The 19759-nt window shown below is 46.9% G+C and overlaps 1 long non-coding RNA gene across 1 annotated transcript; it reads right to left on the minus strand.

Annotated features, from left to right (window-relative positions):
• Positions 1 to 6705: 6705 nt before the first annotated feature.
• LOC118593093 lies at positions 6706 to 13578 on the minus strand. The gene is made up of 2 exons (XR_004946194.1): positions 10611 to 13578; positions 6706 to 10388 (listed from the first exon to the last, which is right to left on the minus strand). It is a non-coding gene; the product is annotated as an uncharacterized LOC118593093 (long non-coding RNA).
• Between the last annotated feature and the right edge of the window lie 6181 nt (positions 13579 to 19759).

Genomic DNA, 19759 nt, shown 5'->3' on the forward strand with positions numbered 1-19759 from the left:
GGTTTGCTTTCTACTACTGTGATAAACACCAGGACCAAAAGCAAATTGGGGAAGGAAAGTTATCTCTGCACTTCCAGGTCACAGGCCATCGTGGCGGAACTCAGGCAGGAACCTGGAGGCAGGAGCTGAAGCAGAGCAGTGGAGGATGCTGACTGGCTTGCACTCAATGGCTTGCTCACTCAGGCTTTAATGCAATGCATATGTTTTATATAATGCACAACCTCCCTCACCAATCATTAATCAACAAAATGCCCTTGCAGAGTCACCTAGAGGCCAATCTGATGAAAGCATTGTCTTGTTTGAAGTTCACTCTTCACCGTGACCCTAGCATGTGTCAAATTGGCAAAAAACAAACAAAAAAATTAACCAGCACAGTAGGCTATATAGTGAGCTCTACCAGCCTCGCCCTCAAAACAAACAAACAAATTCATTCTAAGCCAGGCATAGGCACCTGCTGCAATCCCAGCTACTGAGGAAGCTGAGCTGAGGTCCAAGACTCCCTTGAGCCCAAGAATTTCAGACCAGTCTGAGCAACATAGTGATACCAAGTATCAAATAAATAGGACAGGGCTTAGGGGAGGGGACTCAGTTGATACAGGGCTTGTCTTGCAAACTCAAGGACCTGAATTAGATACCCAGAGTCTACACACATGCAATCTCAATGGTGGGGAGGCAGAGATAGGCAGATCTTTGTTCCTCCCTAGCCAGCCAGCCAAGCATACTTGGTGAACTCAAGACCAGTCCAGGCCTATCTCAGAAATTAAGGTAGTGGTGTTCCTGAGGAACAATGAAGACATCCTCTGGTTCCACACACACATTCACGCCTTCACAAACATACATACACATGTGCACACATGTATACACACACGTTGTAAAATATTATTTTAACTAGGCAAAGATGTGTTACATTTGTTTATGCTGCAGAATATTAGTTTAACTGTGTAAAGATGTGTTACGTTTGTTTATGCTGCATTTGTTTAACTGTATAAAGATGTGTTGCTGTTTCACCTGCCTGCCTAAGGCACCTGACTGGTCCAGTAAAAAGCTGACCAGCCAGTAGCTAGGCAGAGGAGGGACAGGCAGGGCTGGTGGGCAGAGAAAATAAGTAGGAGAGAGAAGAGAAGAGGAGAAAGAAGGAGTGGGGAAAGAGAGGGACACACCCAGGGCCAGAAACCAGGCAGTCACCAGCCAGCCAGCCACAAGAAGCAGAGAAAGAAAATAAAAGAAAAGAAAAAAGAGAAGGGAAGGGAAAGGGAAGGAAAGGGGAGGGAGGAAGGGAGGGAGGAAGGTAGGAAGAAAGTTTTAAAAGCCCTGAGACAAAAAAGGTAGCTAAAGAGAAACAAGTTAATTTAAAAGAGCTAGCCAGAGGCTGGGAGATGGTGGCACATGCCTTCAATCCCAGCACTCAGGAGGCAGAGGCAGGCAGATCTCTGTGAGTTCAAGGCCAGCCTGGTCTACAGAGCGAGTTCCAGAACAGGCTACACAAGAAACTCTGTTTTGAAAAACCTATAATAATAAAATAATAATAATAATAATAATAATAATAATAATAATAATTAGTTATTCTAAAGCTGGAAAGATGGCTCAGTGGATAAAGCATTGGTCATGCCTGTGTGAGGATTGGAGTTTGGATTCCCACATAAAAGCTGGTGTGTTTGTTGGTCAGGGTTCTCTAAAGGAAAAAAAAAGCTATAGGATGACTATGTATATTAGAAGGGGGTTATTAGAGTGGCTTATAGGCTGTGGTCCTCAGAGTCAACAGTGGCTGACTCCTAGTGGAAAAACCAAGAACTTGGTACTTACTTGTTCAGTCCATGAGAATGGATGTCTCAGTAGTCCCAGTCTGGTGCTAGAGTCCTGGGATTAAAGGGGTGTGCTGCCACTGCCCAGCAAGATTTTTTAAAAATTATTTGCTTTTATGTGCATTGGTGTTTTGCCTGCATGTGTGTCTGTGTGAGGGTGTCAGATCTTGGAGTTACAGACAGTTTTGAGCTGCCATGTGGGTGCTGGGAATTGAACCTGATCCTCTGGAAGAGCAGCCAGTGCTCTTAACCACTGAGCCATCTCTCCAGCCCCAAGATTTTTGTTTGTTTTTTGTTTTTCGAGACAGGGTTTCTCTGTGTAGCTTTGTGCCTTTCCTGGTAGCCCAGACTGGCCTCGAGATCTGCCTGCCTCTGCCTCCTGAGTGCTGGGATTACAGGCATGCGACACCACCACCACCTGGCCCAGAATAATAATAATTATTATTATTTTTGTTTTTTTCGAGACAGGGTTTTTCTATAGCTTTGGAGCCTGTCCTGGACTAGCTTTGTAGTCCAGGCTGGCCTCAAACTCACAGAGATCCACCTGCCTCTGCCTCCCAAGTGCTGGGATTACAGGTGTGTGCCACCACCGCCCAGCTTCAAGATTATTTTTAAAGCAGGTTTTTCTGTGTAGCCCTGGTTCACCTGGAACTAACTATGCAGAACAGATAGATCTCAAATTCATAGAGATCTGTGTGTGTCTGCTCCTAAATGCTAGGATTAAAGGTGTACACAATCAGTCGTGTACCATATATAGGATCTTGGTAGAGTTCAAAGTTACTCTCTTATCACTGAGTGATTCCTGAGGGACAAAGACAGTACAACCACCCAAAATGTGGAAGTCTAGCCCGCAGACACAGGAAGACAGGTCCTTTACTATAAACAGTCTTGAGAGTCTCAGGCATTGCCTGTGGAAAGCAATGAGGCCTATCCAGGTCACAACTGTGGTGGGTTGAATGAGAAGGCCCCATAGGCTCATATGATTGAATGCTTGCTCCCTAGTTGGTGAACTGTTTGGGAAAGATTAGGAGGTGTGGCCTTATTGGAGAAAGCGTGTCACTGGGGCTGGGCCTTGAGGTGTCAAAATCTCATGCTAGGCATAATGTCTTTCTCTCTGCCTGCTGCCACACTCCCCACTATGATGATAATGGATTAACACTTTGTAAGTGAGCCCCCAATTAAATATTTTCTTCTATAAGTTGCCTTGGTCATAGTGTCCCTTCACAGCAATAGCGCAGTGACCAAGACAATTACATTCAGGCCTGAGTTATTGGGAAAAAAACAAGATGAGGAAGAGCCAAGATGAGGAGACGGGAGAGGAGATGATATGGGAAAGAACAAGATGGATGAGAACCTAGAAGGGACAGAACTAGATGAAGGAATTAAGTAAGATAGAACCTGGAGGGGACAGTAGATAGATGTAGAGAGAAATCAGGCAAGAAAGGAGCTAGACATGAGAGCAGAATAGAGGCTGTGTAGAGAGAACTGACACAGTAGAATAAAGTGTATGGACTAAGGAGTTTCCTGCACATGGATTCATTTCTTTTCATCGAAGATTAATTATCAGCTGGTTGTAGATTCTTCCCTGACCCTGGGAGGGGACTATCGAGGGGCTGGACCCCCACAGTCCTCATTAGCATATACATAAATACAGGCAAAACACTCACACATGTAAAATAAAAATAAATCTTTTCTAAAATTTGTCTGAGACAGAGTTTTACTGTGTAAACTCCAGCTGTCCTAGAACTCACTCTGTAGACAAGGGCACTCACAGAGATCCACCTGCCTCTGCCTCCTGAGTGAAGTACTTGGATTAAAGGCATGTGCCACTACATCTAGCTAAAAATAAATCTTTTTAAAATTTTTAGCTGGTCATGGAGATATAGGCTGGCAAGGTTTGCTGAAAAGGCAAAGGCAAGAGGAAGGATCTCTGTGAGTTCAAGGCCAGCCCAGTCTACACAGCAAATTTCAGGACAGCCAAAATTTCATAGAGACCCTACAAAAAATTATAAAAATTAAAAAAAATAGGGCAGTGATGGCACATGCCTTTAATCCCAGCACTTGGAAGGGATAGGTAGGCAGATCTTGGTGAGTTCAAAATCAGCCTAGTCCAGGACAACCAGGACTACACAGAGAAACTCTGTCTAGAAAAAACAAAGTAAATAAATAGAAAGGAAGGAAGGGAGAGAAAGATACTAACCTAAACAGTTCAAGGACATTGCATGCAATCCCATGTTTGTACACTAGGTGGCAGCAAAATTCAGTCACTTCTGAATTGCCCAATTACCCTAGTCCCTCACCCAGTGCTTACCATTTAAAGGGTAGCATTGTAGAGGCTGGGCAATTCTCAAGTTTGTCAACTGATCAAAGGCAGTTCTCCTGGAAAAGGCCTGAGTTTCAGAGTCAGAAATCCAGGCAGCCAGGCATACTGGTGCATCTGTGTAATCCCCCTCAGGAGACTGACTCATGACTTCAAATTGACCACCCTGGGCCACATAGGTAGAATCCCCTGATGATACTATGACCCTACCTAAAAAATAGAAATCACAGCACATCTTTCCAGATCCTTCCCCTAAGCCCTTCTTTTCCTAACGTCATGCCTTAGCTGAGGGGTGCTGTACTGCTGGGCCTGTACCAAACAGCTTTTGGGCCTGTGGCTGGAGAGAGACATCAAAAGTCTGGTTGGAGAAATGCTGTTGTTTCAGGATGATGAAACCTGGGTGCCCTTTGTACAATTAGAGCATGTGGATAGCACACCTGGGTACAGAACAGCGCTTCATCCCTGGAACACTAGCAGCACTCCACAAATTGAGACCCAAGGACTCAAGTTCAGTCACCCTGGGAGGCTACACAGTGAAACCTTACATGAAGCTTCTGGACCCCAACTTGACCTTTTGGGAAACTTCCAAGCCTGCTTTCTGCTCCTTTTGCTCCCAATCCTGGCCCCAATCAGGAAGAGTGAGCTCCATGTCTAGCCCCTCCTTGGCTCTTATCACTTGCTCTCCAATGTCATCTTCGTGCTTCAGCAAAGCCTTCAGCTCTGGAAACATGTTTCTCCATGAGACAGACCTTTGGTCTAATTCAGAATGGGTCCTTACTGAGGCTTGTGGCAGGGTCTAGTTCAGCCTTACCACTACCAGGGGAAGCTGGCAGAAGTCCAGCACGCGCTGGCTTGGTCTGCCACCTGATGGGGCTACTTCTAAAGCTGTGAAGTGGCCCTGCACTGGAGGAAGACTGGAGTACTAGGAGACTGACTAGGACTGCCTTGGCAGAGACCCAGTTAGAGCGCACACCAGTTTTGCTGACCTGAGGACTTGGTCAGTTTGGTGATCAGCTGAGGTCCTCCCAATTGTGCTGGGTACAGCCTGCCACCACAGGTTCCCAGCTGTGTGCAGAACCTTTATCAATCCAGGAGATTTTTGCCCAGGTAATAGGGTCTGAGCAGGAGGACTTAGGGATGCAGAGCCTGAACCCAGCCTCATCCTTACAGCAGCCATAGCTAGTAACATGCCAGAGGAAGAACACGCAGTCCTCCAGCTTGAGAAACCAGAGCTGTCGCTGTTGGTTCTCAAGGCAATGGGAGTCTTCCCAACCTTCAATGGCAAAAAGAGCCCACATGTTCCCATCTTGGGCCGTGGCCTTAGGACTAGTGTGATCTCTGAAACCTCGAAGCACTGTGTGCACACATCCCCACACATGGTGTCACATGCACCCAAATTCCCATTCTTATCCCTGGGACCATTGGGACTTAAGGATACACTCCTTACAGTTCCCTGAACTACTTGAAAATTACTCATCCACACAGCACTACTTCAGAGTCTACAGGAGCAAAGTAGAGCACCTTTAGCACCTATCTTTCCCAGCCAGTGCATTCATGGGCAATCCAGGATTCTTCAGGGAGTAAGGCCTGAACAGCAAGGAAGGGGAGCTCAGGGATCCATGGCCAGAGAAGGCCACACAGGACCTAGGCCTGCCCTATACTTACAGCTAGTGATCTATGAAAGAGCCATGCAGCAGCCATCATGCAGCAGTGACTTTTTTTTTTTTTTTTTTTTTTTTTTTTTCAAGACAGGGTTTCTCTGTGTAGCTATGGAGCCTGTCCTGGAACTCGCTTTGGAGATCTGCCTGCCTCTGCCTGCTGAGTATTTTGTGTGTTCCCTGAAATAAACATATCTGGGGTCAGAGAACAGACAGCCACTAGAACAAAGCCAAAAATGGTGGCTAGAAAATGGGAAGAGTAAGCCATAACAGAAGTTGGGCGGTGGTGGTACAGACCTTTAATCCCAGCACTTGGGAGGCAGAGCCAGTGGATCTCTGAGTTCAAGGCCACAGCTAAGCATGGTGACACAACATGCCTATAACCCCAGAAACCCAATCTTTAATCCCAGAGAGTGGGGGTAGAAAGAGAAAGGTATATAAGGCGTGAAGACCAGGAACTAAAGGAGAAAAGCATGTAGTTAGTTAAGCATCTGGTTGATTAAGCGTTCAGGCTTTGGAGCAACACAGTTCAGCTGAGATTCAGGTGGAGGAGGACTCAGAAGCTTCCATCCTGAGGAAACAGGATCACCTGAGGAACTAGCAAGGTGAGATAGTTGTGGCTTGTTCTGTCTCTGATCTTCCAGCATTCACCCCAATAACTGGCCTCAGGTTTGATTTCATTAATAAGAACTCTTTTAAGATTCCTACTACATCTGATTAAAGAGCCACCACTGCCTGGCCATAAACCACATCTTAATTCCCCCCCTCCCCCCGCCCAAAAAAAAAACCATCAAGCCCTAGGGAAGTGGAGGCAAGCTGGTAATTCAGTATAACCTGGGAAGCTGAGTGAGGCAGATCAAAAACTGGGAGTCCAACAGGCTTAGAGTCCAGCATCTCTTATACAGTCACCAAAGAACCACACCAATGAAAATTTTCAGCTTTTATTTTGTAAAATGAAAAGTATCCGATAATGGAGCTATGCCAACACTAGATGAATTGGGCATAACCTGAAAAAGACAAAGCAGCTGCCAGTTACTGACAAGTTCAACACTGAGGCTGGGCAGAGATGCAGTGTGTCTGCTCCCATCTCCTGAGTCCCCTCCCCCTCCGAAATGCCAAGGCCTTATAATATCGAGAATCAAGCAAAGACACCGTAGGGATTTGAACCCCATCCTGGAAACCAGGAGTGCCAACCACCGGCATCTTTTGCTTTTTTTTTTTTTTAAGCTAGGGAAAGGCCAAAAAGCAAAACCTGAGAAAACAAGAGTTTGTTTTCTCAGGAAAAGAAAAACCTTTAGAGCCCTATTGAAGAATCTCCTTCCGCTAAGATGCTAGCTTGGTCAAGTCTGTAATGTCCACCTGGAAAAGTCTTAGCAGAGAATTTTTGCAATCCCACCCAGCAGCTTCCTAACAAAGCCTTGCCTTGCTCAACTGACTTCTGTATTCCCACCCAGCAGTCAGATATCAAACATTACCATTCCCCTGACTGGTTTAAGTTTGTTTAGTCACTGAATAGGTGCTACACACTTAGAAACATCTTAGCTACTTAGCTGTGGTTTTACTGTTTTGTTAATTTACAGGCAGGACAGAAACGGCCTTTTCTAGTGCAACCCACCGGACCTCGGCACCGTGGTTACCTTGAAACCGATTACGCATCATGCCCTCAAGGATCCAGCTACTGGCTGCATCAAGGTGAGGGGTGAAGGGTCTGTGATTAAGCCAAAGGCACAGGGTGGCGATGTGGCAGAGAAGTCACTTGTGGGGAGACCTTGTAACAGGCTTCTGGAAAAGCTAGGGAAAAATGGTTGCCCACTTTCCCCCTTTCCCTCCCCTTCAAGCACAATGAGGTATGGGCTGCTAACAGCTGCTATAAAAACAGCTTTTTTTTGGATATTAAAACAAGCCCAGGGACACTCCAGTATTCTCTTTCAATGCTTCACTCCAAGCAAGGTGCTGAGGCAGTCCTCACTGCTAACCAAAACCAGACCATGACACCACTTTGACCTTGGTATAATAGTGCTTGGCTGTCTCTTGCCACAGGAAGGTTCGCTCCGCTGTCCTACATTAAAGCCTTTGGTGCCTTTAGTGAGGGGTACCTGAAAAATCTTAAGAAAAGGCTTAGCGCCCACCTCACCCCTCCACCCCAAGGCCAACATACCACTTGTTCATCACATGCTAACTACTCCAGCATGAAGCTGAAGAGGATCCAACACTAATTCATTTACGTCACTAATCTTAAACAAGAAAAGGCTTGTTCACCTGGTGTCCTCATCTTGTCCACTGGTGAGTTCAATTGGAAGCTCCTCTACAGTCTGAAGAGCACATCTGAAAGAACTAGTGCTTCCCAATCCCCACAGTGAAATGCAAGGCTTGGTTCACTTATTGATTTAAAGTAAAGGGGCTATTGTTTTCCTTACTGGGTCTGGCTTCTCTGGCCCCTCGCATACGTGTCTGCTGTTCTCAATGTTCCTGCATGTGAGAATTAAGACCAAGGGAGGGGAGAGAGACACCACACAGACAACGCTCTAAAGACCACTGAACTGTTAAAACATTTCCACTTGCCAGTTAAAATTTCTTCAAGAATGTTGCTTGTCTGAATTTATTTCTTGTCAAGATTTTAGGTTGAATCTGGAAAAGACTAAAGGCTTCAGTGCCCCCATCCCCCCTCACCAAAAATGAACAAAAACATTTACCTAAAGCAGCACGCAAAAGGAACTTGGCTTCAATCACAAACACGTGTTACTTAAAGCTGCAGAGCCATTTCCTCAACACTCAGCCTGTATCACTCATGGTTTGCCTCCACAATCACTACTCCAAACATTTGGGAAAACACAACTTTTAACCATATCCAGTCGGTCACAATGCATTCTAATAGCAGCAGATTCGAACAGTACTGCATATTACTTGCCAAAGAACAGACAAGACCTGAAGTCAAGACACCTGCATTCTCTGTGTAGTCTGTAAAAAAAAGCTAAAACAAGTAAGCCCCCCCCCCCTTCTCCCTTCCCTCCAGATTCCATGAAAAACTCACTGCAAGGTCCCACACACTCACTAGCAGAACAGAAGACAGAGCCAAGCACTCATATGCAAGTCAAAATCCTGAGCAGCTTCATGAAGGATGAAATGAAGCCTCTGCAAAGGAAAAATTTTAAAAACCCACATGCCCACCCCAACTCCTGGCTCAAGTGAGGTGAGAAAAGGCTAACAGTGGATGAGATGATCGTAAGCATTTAAACTTAACATGCAATTTTGGAAATGTGGAAAAGTTATCTTACCCTAGATGTTTAGCCATTGTCAAATTAGACCCCTGACTTTCTGGAAACAAAATATGTAGTTACCTTTTACTCTGACCATTATCTCCCACCTGTCTAAGGTACTTATTCCTTATTTAGAGGGCCTCTATGCCACGCCTGGAATTATTAAGTGCTCATTCATCACTGTATGGAGAATAAAATTTGTCTTTCCTGCCTTAAAGTTAAATTCGGTCTTCTGCTCAAGTCCTGATCTTGTCCGTTTAAGTGTTCGAAGACAAAATTTCTGAAAGATTAGAAAAGAACATCCCCCCCAAGATTGCCCAACACTAACTACAGACAAACAATACTTTATTTAAATAAGGAGACAGCTTTCTAAATATATACATTCTCTAGTCAAGTATTTTATTAATTTGTATACTTTAATGGTTTAAGCACAAGTACATTTAGCACATTTAAATTTTAGCAAGATGAACATATCTGACTTTTAGCACATAATGCTACATCCCTTTCACAGGGTCTTCAGAGAATCAAGTGAAAAAGATTCCTTAGTTTTGTAAGCAATGTGATTTAAGCAGCCACTAATCATGTATACAAGGCTTTTGTGATGAAATTACTTAGGATGCAAAAGCCTTTTTTACCTACTATATCCCATCATGAAAGCCCATTGGCACAAGGCCTAGAATTTCTAAAAGGCTTGATGGGGAAACTGCTCACTATCCTGAAATCCCCGAAGGAAGGGGTCAGGCAAGGACAAATACCTCCACAGCTCTTACAAAAATAAGCACTTATCCCTGACATGCAATACTGCAGATTCAAGTTAAAACTTATCTGTTAACAGCTCTGCTGTTTCCTGCTCCGAGATGAAATGAAGCAACTCTTCTGATTATGAAGAGAAACCTGTCTGAGGCAAAGGAAAGATTGGCACACTGCACAGCCTCCTCTCAATCCACTTGATCCCACTCATCAATAATTTCAGCTTCTTTTTACTCCAGGATTAATGTAGCATTTTCATTTCATTTCATTTTTTATTCTGCTTTTGTAAAAGCAGTGTTTTGAGATGGACATTTGATCTTCATTGTTTTTCATCAATTCTTTACTTGATAAGCCATTATCTTTTAAACATGGTAGATTCCATAACTTTATATTGGTTGCTTTCATTTGCTTAATTTTTTGCATATGGAGACATGGTTTTCATCAGTAGTAAGAATCTTGGACTCATGCTCATTCCCCAATGGAGACATGACATTATCTTTTCTGCCTTTACTTATCATTCACCAACGAGCTGTTCCCTCTGCAGCTACGTCATCATACTGCCAGGCTTGTTATGATTCAGATGGTGTTATCTGAAAAGAGTCTACAGAAAAAAAAGGTTTCCCTCCCCATCAACAGAAGCCCACCCTGTAAGACATTCAGGCTGAACTATCACATTCTTAAATTATAAAGTACAAATAAATACAAAGTATACAATGCACACATACAAAAAGAAGCATACCTTCACATCTTGTCACAAAGGAAAAGCATTTCTCCTACACTAGGAAAAAGACTTGCTTATACACACTGAGATGGAATCTCTTACTTGATAATATAAAAGCTATCACCAGGAGAATTCCCTGCAGGGTCATTAAGCCACTTCCTCTGCTCTGAGGCTCCTATAGTAGTTATTAAGATACATTAAGTCACCTGAAAAAAATTTCAAGAGAACCACACACTACAATCTATATCCAGTAACTTAAAAAAATAAAAAAAAATAAAAATAAATGAATCCCAACACTGTAGTTTTCGTATCACTCCAGTGGACCAGACCAACCCCCAAGCCCTACACACGTTTCAGAAAACAGACAACTGTTTTGGTTTACTCTCCTTGCCCAAATTACTGGTAGGGGTTCCCAGAGCAATCTTCCTCAGCTGCCAACTCAGAAAAAGAAAAAAGAAACAAAAGAAACAAAAACTGGAAGATTGGGAGTTACTTGCCAACTTGAAAGCTGAGATTTCCTCAGTTTTTCCATCCTAAGTATTTAAGTTCTCTGGTATGATTATCTGAAATCATAAACTAAACAATTACCTAACCCCCCACCACCACCCAAACGCAGCAGCCACAGCCAACTAAGTTTTGCCCTCCCCTTAATGGAAAGGTTGAAAGTCATGGTGCTTGAAAACTTAACTTCAACATCTGGCCTAGGCAAGCTCCTGAGGGCCTCCTGAGGTGACTGAACCAAAGCTGCACTGTGCTGTACTTCAGCCGCAACTGGGAAAACTCTTCCAAGGATAAAGGGCAGCTCCAGTCCCTGAAGGTCATGCCAACCGCACAGCAGCACACGCCTTCTCTAACCCAGCGTGCCAACAGAACTAGCATCTGTGGAAAATCTTAGAAAAATACATCTCCCCCACCCGATCCTCCCTGTTAAGACCATTCCCAAATATTTCAAGTAAAAATGCAGTTTAAAAGATGAGGAATTTTACAAGTCTCATTAAGGGAGGGGGGTAAGAATAAACTACCAGCCATTTCTCCAATGGACAGCGCCTCCAGACTCAAAGTGAAAGCTATTATCCATCCTCTAATTCCTAGAAACTGTAAACCTGTTGAGTTCAGATTATCCTGATACTGGATTTTCTTTTCTGGTTCCCTTGAGTCATCTGCCTTTAGGATTCTAGAAAGACCTAAGGGAAAAGAACTCAAAAACACATTTTGCCCCATCCCCACAAACACTGCCCAGTTACCTCCCAACTACAGAGTAGACTGGCAGGAGACTGCAGTAGACCATCTGTTCACAAAACTAAAACTTCTCACAAAACTGGTGGGGTTGTGTTGGCTCTACCATTGATTCTCCCTCCAATCGGGTAAGACAACTTGCCATCTATCATTCTTCTGGGCCTTGGCAGTCTGCCCTCAAAAGCTTCAGACAAGATGAGAGAGGACATAAGCCTGAAAAAGAAAAACCTACGACACCCGGAACCGGCCTACAGCCCCAAGAAATCCCTTTACACAGAAGCTTACAACTCCCCCATTACCGGTAAGGCAAAATAAACGAGTTACCATCCTCAAGTTACAGAACACACCGCGCTGCCGACCTCATGGACTTTACGGCACCAACGCTCTCCCTGCTGCCTGTCTTGCACACCGGCATGCTGGACTAGGAGCCGCTATCTATCCTCTCCACAACGCCTGCTCGCCTCCTCTGCGCAGTGGCCAAGCCGCTAGCTTCTCATCACCAACTCCACTGGCTCCACCTTCCTGGAATCCTTTCCTAGCTTCACCACAGCGTGAGGGCTCCTTCTTCCTAGCTTCCTCCACCGAACCGCACTGTTTCCTGGGCTATCTTCACCAAACTGGCCTCGGGACGCCTGTCTTCCTAGGTTCACTGAATCCACTTCTGTGTAGACCTGGGTCTGCTGCTAACGCTAAGTCCTTAGGATTTTTAAAAGAACCTCAAGCTCAAAGTCCAACGCAAAATGCTGATAATCTTGAAATTGTTAGCAAAAGTCCTTTGGTTTTTCAAACAAAATTACGCTAAAGTTAAGGCTTCTAAAATTCTTCTAACTCTTCAAACATTCTGCCTTAACTTCTTAATTCCTTCAGCCCTAGCAGGCTTGATGTCTAGCTTCTCTCGTTCAGTGGCTGTCTACACCACTCAAACCGCTCCATCAGAAATCAGAATTTATTAATTTGAAAATAACTTCCTGATCCTTGAGAATTTATATTTTAGCCAACCTTTTGGTCAATCTATCTTCTTTGCCTATCTTGAATGCTTGAATCCAAGTGGTCTTAACTTGCTTTTCTATCTTGCTTCTTCTAGTCTTCTAAGCTTGTCATTTTCCTAGGTTTTTTCTTCTGCTTCCTACCATTACGTTTAAACACCGTTCTGTCTTCTAAAGATGCTTCGTCTTCTATTTTCCTATCTTCTCTACAGCTGTTCTTCTCTTTCCTGTATTTCTGTCTTCGTTTTCCACTTCAATTCCTAATCTTCTTTCTCCAATACTAAGCTACCAATTCCAACTAAACTTCCGTTTCCACCTCAAATGCCTTGGAACATAAATACGCTTCAAATGACGCAATCTTTCCTGCGCCATCAACCGAAGGTCTTTCATAACCGCCTTCAACTTAACCTAGTTTTCATTTTAACCTTTACCTCATTTTCAAACTGATTTTACTGTTTTTAAATGGCATTTGGGTTGTTTTCAGCAATAAGCAACCTTCGTTTTAGTCTACAAGGCTGACCTTCAAACTAAAGGCTTTTAAAGGCTCTGTATTGCCTCCCTTTACAATCTTTTAAATTACTCTCTAAAACCTTCCTCTCAGCCTCCAGATCTTACAATTATTTTTCTTCTCTTTTCCTGTTTTAAACTCCTTATATTAGGCTCCATATTTTCTCTTAAAACCTTTTTACGCTAGAAATTAAGAATTTAACGCTAAGCCTCATCTCCACACGCTACTCTATTTAGCGATCTAAGTTTAAAGTTCTAATTTTTCCTTAATCTCAGTCTTTTTAAGTAGGAACTTATCTGCGGGCTCCTCAAGCTGCGCGTCCTGCCTGCCTGGCCGCCGCCCGCCCGCCTGCCTGCCCGCCGCAGCCGCAGCCCGTATTTATGGGGCAAGGACGACTCACACGCCGGAACTCGTCACCTTCCACCACCTTGGTGAAGGGAGGAAAATAGTCCCTCTGGAAAGTTAAAAGCAGAGCCTGACTTCCAGGTTCCTCGGTTTTTCTGACGTGTAGTGCGTCCTTGCGAACACGGGGAACTACTGGAGACGTACCGGGAAGTGCAAATAAGTTTGAAGTTTAGGTCACAAGATGAAAACCATAGACTGAAATAACAGCTCCTAAGAAACGGAGCCCTTCAGCGTTTTCAGAGAGTTTCCCCGAGAGTTACTGTGGTTTCTGCTCTTCTAAGTGTCCGGTGCGTTTGCTGGCCGCCTTCGTTTAGAGCTGGCCACGTACGCGGCGGCCATTTCGGGGACAAGATGGAGGCTTCGCCTTGCTGCTGGCACGGCGGCCATCTTGGGCGCCAGGCCCTTGGAGGCAGCACCGAACGGCCCTGACCCGAGGCAAAGCCGGCGGAGCACAGCCCGCCGAGCCCGTGCCCGCTGGCGGCGCGCCGCTCGGGCTTTATTTTTATTTTTTAATAGCGACTGGGGTGGAGACGTGTCCGCAGTGAGGGTCTTTCTCCGTGCGGGGGGGGGGGGGGGGGGGGGAGGGGACGGCGGCCGGGGGGGAGGGGGCGGGAGGGGGAGGGGACGGCGGCCGGGGGGGGGAGGGGCGATGCCGGCCGGGGGGGGGGGCAGGGCCGCGAGCCGCGGGACAAAGGCCGGGGAGGGGCGCGGGGGAAGCTCGGCGCCGCGCAAGGATACGCGGGGCGTGAGCCGCCCCTCCCTTTGTGAGGCGCAGAGGCGCGGGCGGGCGCGGCTGGTTCTAACCGGTTCTAGCCGGTCGCGGCCACGGCTGGTTGCCGCAGCGTCTCTGTGCGCAGGCGCGTCCCTCCCCGCCCCCAGCGCCTCGGCCTAGCTGGGGAAGGGCTGGCGTGGGGGCAGGGCGGCGCCGGGGCCCGCGGGCGTGCCCGGGCTTCCGGGGGTCCCCGTGCCTAGGCCCGCGGGCGTGCCCGGGCTTCCGGGGGTCCCCGTGCCACCCACCCATCTCTTCCGAGTTATCACGCCGGCCAGTTTATGTTTTGTTTTGTTTTTTTTTTTTTTTTTGCTGGAGCTGAGGATCGAACCCAGGGCCTTGGGCTTGCTGGGCAAGCGCTCTACCACTGAGCTAGATCCCCACCCCCAGTTCATGCTTTCTTGCTTGTTGTTTGCTTTGTTGAGACGAGGTCCCCCTGTAGCCGCGGCTGCCCTGGAACTGCCTGCCTCTACCTGGAAGTGCTGGGTTGAAGACAGGCCACCAGGCCTGCCGCCTGGCTTCTTCCAGCAGCTTTCGCCTGACCCGCTGGAAACTGCCCTGGTTTTGTTTGTCTCTAAAAAGCCCGAAGAATGGAATGTTACTGAGATGAACATTTGATGGGTGCTCTGGGGCCGGAAATTTTTAAATAGAAACCTAGTTCTGAGAACACTTGAGTCACCTACATTTACAGGCGGTGATTTGGGAGTCTAGGGAATTTGTGATTCGTCTAAAATTAGGCAAAGTTAAGTAGCAGAAGGTGTTCTTCATCGCTCCTTTTCAACTCGCTCCCCCTTCCTCCCACGACCTTCTGTTCTTGTCGGCAGCTGCTGGTTTTCTTGGGCTGCCAGGAGGGCCTGCAACATGCTCTGGAGCCCCGGGAAATGTTTAAAACGCCTGTGCGGTACTTTTGCAAGTTCGAGGCCAGCTTGGTCTTCATAGAGACCAGGTCAGCCAGGACAACGTTGAAGACTCTACATTTAAGAACAAAACAAAAGACTGTATAGTGTGGTGTGCTTTGAGACGGCCCAAACTGGCCTGAAACTCACTCTGTAGCCCTAGCTGGCCTCAGAACTCAAAGATCTGTCAGCGTCTGCTTCCTGAATGCTAGGATTGAGGGCCTGACTCACCTGTGGCAAAAATGGAGGTGTTTTTTTTTGGGGGGGGGGCGGCGGGGAGGGGACACGACACTGCAGATAGGACCCTGGGCCTCAGGTAAACTAGACAGCCCTTCCAGAACTCTCCCTCAGCTCATAAAGAGCTTGTTCATAAGTAGTGGCGCACGCCTTTAATCCCAGCACTCGGGAGGCAGAGCCAGGCGGATCTCTGTGAGTTCGAGGCCAGCCTGGTCTACAGAGTGAGTTCCAGGAAAGGCGCAAAGCTACACAGAGAAACCCTGTCTCGAAAAACCAAAAAACAAAAAGAGCTTGTTCATAAGTCCATAATTCCACTCCTTCACAGATTGCTGTTAGAACAGTTGTGTAGCACTGGGTTAACTCCCTGGGTTTGGAGAGTGAGCAAAGGTAACTAACTGAATCTCAGGAAACGAGGCTGAAAGACACAGATTGGCAAAGGCAGAGAGAAAATTCAGTGCTCGGTCCGTGAGAATACTTCTAGAGAACATTCTGGACAGTGACCGCCTTCCCTGCTGCTAGGGCCCAGATGTGTCTGCGGTCTTCCCCATCCCAGGTTCTGCTTCGAAAGCAGGCTCTGGGGGTTTCCAAACCACTTTGATTTTGCCCTTTTTTTTTTTTTTTTTTAATTTAAAGTGGATCTTTTCTGGAATTATTTTTTCAATATTGAGGATTGAACCCAGGACCTCAAGCTTGCTAGGTAGACATTCTATCGATGAGCTCCATGCCCAACACTCTTTTACATTTTTTAAATTTTTTTATACAAGGTCTCACTGTGTAGCCCTAGTTGTCCCAAAGGACAGCACCAATCAGAAGGAGAACAAGACCATTTTAGCCTGTCATCTGCTGCCCCTCAAAGGCCAAAAATAGAAGCCTCGAGTTCTTGTTTCTGGCAAGTGTATCACTGACAGCATCCCTGTGACCTTGGACAAGAATCCAATGACTTCTGCGTGGTCATTTCCTAATGTGTAAAGAGAGAGGGTGAGAGAAGCAATGGATGTTGCTGACTCTGTAAAATGCAGTAAACAAAGGGGTGGGGAGAGAGCATGGAAGATTTTACATCTCCTGGCTGTGGCCTGGAGGAGTCGAGTCGTGACCCTGAAAACCCCTGGGGCAGCACAAATTCTGAACCAGGATACAGCCTGCTGTGAGGAAGGTGCCACCCACAACCCAGACAGAAGGCCCTTGCAGGTGACAAAGGCCATCAGCCCTGGTCAAGAGTGTGGCTGCTGGGGTCTTTCAGTTTAGTCCCAAGGGGCCAGAGACCAGACTGGGCAAGTCCTCCTGCATTCCTCCCAGTCCTGTGATTTTTATCTGTAAGGCAAGGGGGCATGGGGCGGCACTTTCTTGTTTTCTGAAGACTGAATTTACAGTTCCCATCCACCCACCCAGCTGCCTGCCTTCCCAGAACTGGTTTTTGGAAAGGGCTTTGGAACACTGTGAGCCTCTAAATCTGCTGCAGAAACTTGGGCTCCTCCCACTGCAGGAAAAAACCCACAGAGATGATGAAGAAGCAGAGCTCTGTCATGAGGGAGAGAGCATTGTTTCCTAGGGAGCTTTGGACAGCTAACGTGTACCCTGGAGAGAGGGTAAAAACCAGTCGTTGAAGCCCAGATGTACCCACCTCACAGAGAACCCAGGTCCAGCAGAACAAAGTTACAGGATCTGAAAGAGGCTGTGTCAATGCGGGTCCCCAAGATGAGGTGGGGAAACCAAGGCCTGGCGCTCTGTCCCAGGAACCAAAGTCACCAAGGCAAGAGAGGAAAAAAGGGCAGTGGATCCTGTGAACCTAAAGAACTGTCTTCAGCATTTACCTCCTGCGGCATTTTAGGAAGGGGGCCGACAGGGAATTGAGGGGGGAGCAGGTGGAAGGCCCTGTGGCTAAGCCTGAGCCTCACTTTGATCCTTAGATCCCCACATGGAGAGAGAGAGAACAGACTCTAACAAGGTGCTAGACCTCTGACCTCCCAACACACACAAAATAAACATGTTAAAACGCCAGTTTTTTCAAATTTAGGAAAGATTTCGAATTAAATAGGACCCTCCCTGGGGATGAGAAAGCCAACTGTGCCCTCCCCCTGAGAGCTGCTGCTGCTGCTGCTGCTGCTGGGAAGCTCTAGGCATTGCAGATCTTTCCAGAAGGCCTGCAGAAGGTGACTGACCCAGCCAGATGGAATTCTCCAGAGCTATGGCTCTGGCCCTACAGGGCCCTACTGGCTCCATGCCAACATTTCTGGTTTCTAGGTGTCTCCCTCTAGTCTCCCCTCCTTTGGGGCCAGTTGGTCTTGGATGGAGAAGTAACTAGCCTTCCCTCCCACAGCTGAAGGCTGCTTAGCTCCTCTTGATCCCTCTGCCATCGCTGGCACATGACATTGACCCAGTGTGTTCTGTCCCTAAGACATGGGAGGTCTATGCTGAGTGCTTCCGGCCCCGACAACCCTGTGAGAGAGAGGGTACTGGTATCCCTTAGTCCAAGACCCTGAGGCCCAGAGCAAGACCTAGCACACAGGAGGGGCTCCATATGCACTGAGAATGGCTACATGAATAAGTTCTCTGTGTGTGTGTGTGTGTGTGTGTGTGTGTGTGTGTGTGTGTGTGTGTGTGTGTATGGTGTAGGGGGAGGGGTTAGGCAGGTGTATATAGTTGGTAGAACACTTGCCTAGTATGTAGGAAACCCAGCACCACATAAGGTGGGCATGGTGGCCCAGGCCTGTAATCCCAGCACTTGGAAGGTGAAATGGAGAGGATCAGGAGTTCAGTGTCATACTCCCCTACTTAGGAGGTTCAGGGTCAGCCTGAGCTACAGCTTCTGTCTCAAAACAAAGTAAACTGGAATGGTAGCTCTTTTGAGATTTACAACATACAACCAGAGCTTTGTCTTTTTTTCTTTTCTTTTTTTAGTTTTTCAAGACAGGGTTTCTCTGTGTAGCTTTGCACCTTTCCTGGATCTCGCTCTGTAGACCAGGCTGGCCTTGTACGCCGTCACCGCCCAGCTCAGGGCTTTTTCTATACACCTCTAGTTTCCAGACATTCCAGAAGCTGAGGCAAAAGGGTCACATGAGCCCAGGAATTTGAGACCAGTCTGGACAACATAGTGAGCTCTCATCTCAGCAATAATTACAACAACGTATAAATAAAATACAGACACACCCAGAACAGTAGCTGAAAGAGTGCGTGTTCCAGACATGTTGGTCTGTCATGGCACAATGGGCTCCCTGTCCTGAAGTGTCTCTCAGTAATGGAAATTAAACTCAGTCATAGTGTGGATACCTATGGAGGGTATTCAAAGTTCATTGCTCTTGCTCAGTTTGGGGTGTGGGTGTTAGGGAGAGCAACCCACTCCACAGGAAGCAGCAGGGTAGAAAATGGATACTCCAGCAGGACAGGCTGAAATGGTACTGAGCTGCCCAGTGTCTGAAGCTAAGACTTCTTCCCTCCTCTGCGGACTTCTGGGAGGCCTGGGAGCCACAGAGGCTGGATGTGGGGGTGGGGGGGTGGGGGGTGGGGGGGGTGGGGGTGAGGGGGGGTGGGGGGGTGGGGGGTGGGGGGGGGGTGGGGGTGTGAAGCTCCGGGTCAGCTTTCATTCCCCAGAGCTGGCTGAGTCCTTATTGTCCTTCAACTGGATATGAGTCACCGTGGGAGGCATGTGGCCAGCTGTCACCTGTGCTGGGGCCTCTATGGCTGCTCAGTGGACCTTCTGGAATGGCCTAAAGTGACAGCAAGGCTTCTGATGTGACTCCCACATTCTTACGTCCCTGATGTATTCAGTCACCTGCTGGAGATCTCTGGCGGATATTTATGTTGGCCCAGACTGCTCAGCACCAGCGTGACTGATGCTCATTAAACACTGCACACCCGCATGCTTGTGTGAACACACTCCCCGCTCTTCCTTTTTCATATAACCACATCCCAGAAGCAAGTTTGTGGGGTGAAGCTTCTGGGATCTTTGCCAGAGATGTGTTTCACAACACTGCCAGGTGAAAAACCAGAAGCACATGGATGGAGCATCTCCTGGATGAATGTTGATGTGGAGTGGGTCTGTGATGCTCACAACATCCTCCTGCAGGGAAGCAAGCTGAGGCCCAGTGACCAGGGCTTCATTCAAGTCTGAAGATTTTTCCTGCATTGCAGCAGAATTCCATAAGGAAGTTTGACATTTTTCTCCCCATCTTGAAATTCTTTAATTCTAATCCATGCCTTCATTTACAATGGATATA

Source organism: Onychomys torridus, chromosome 1 (genome assembly GCF_903995425.1).
Source record: "Onychomys torridus chromosome 1, mOncTor1.1, whole genome shotgun sequence".
Classification (NCBI taxonomy): domain Eukaryota; kingdom Metazoa; phylum Chordata; class Mammalia; order Rodentia; family Cricetidae; genus Onychomys; species Onychomys torridus.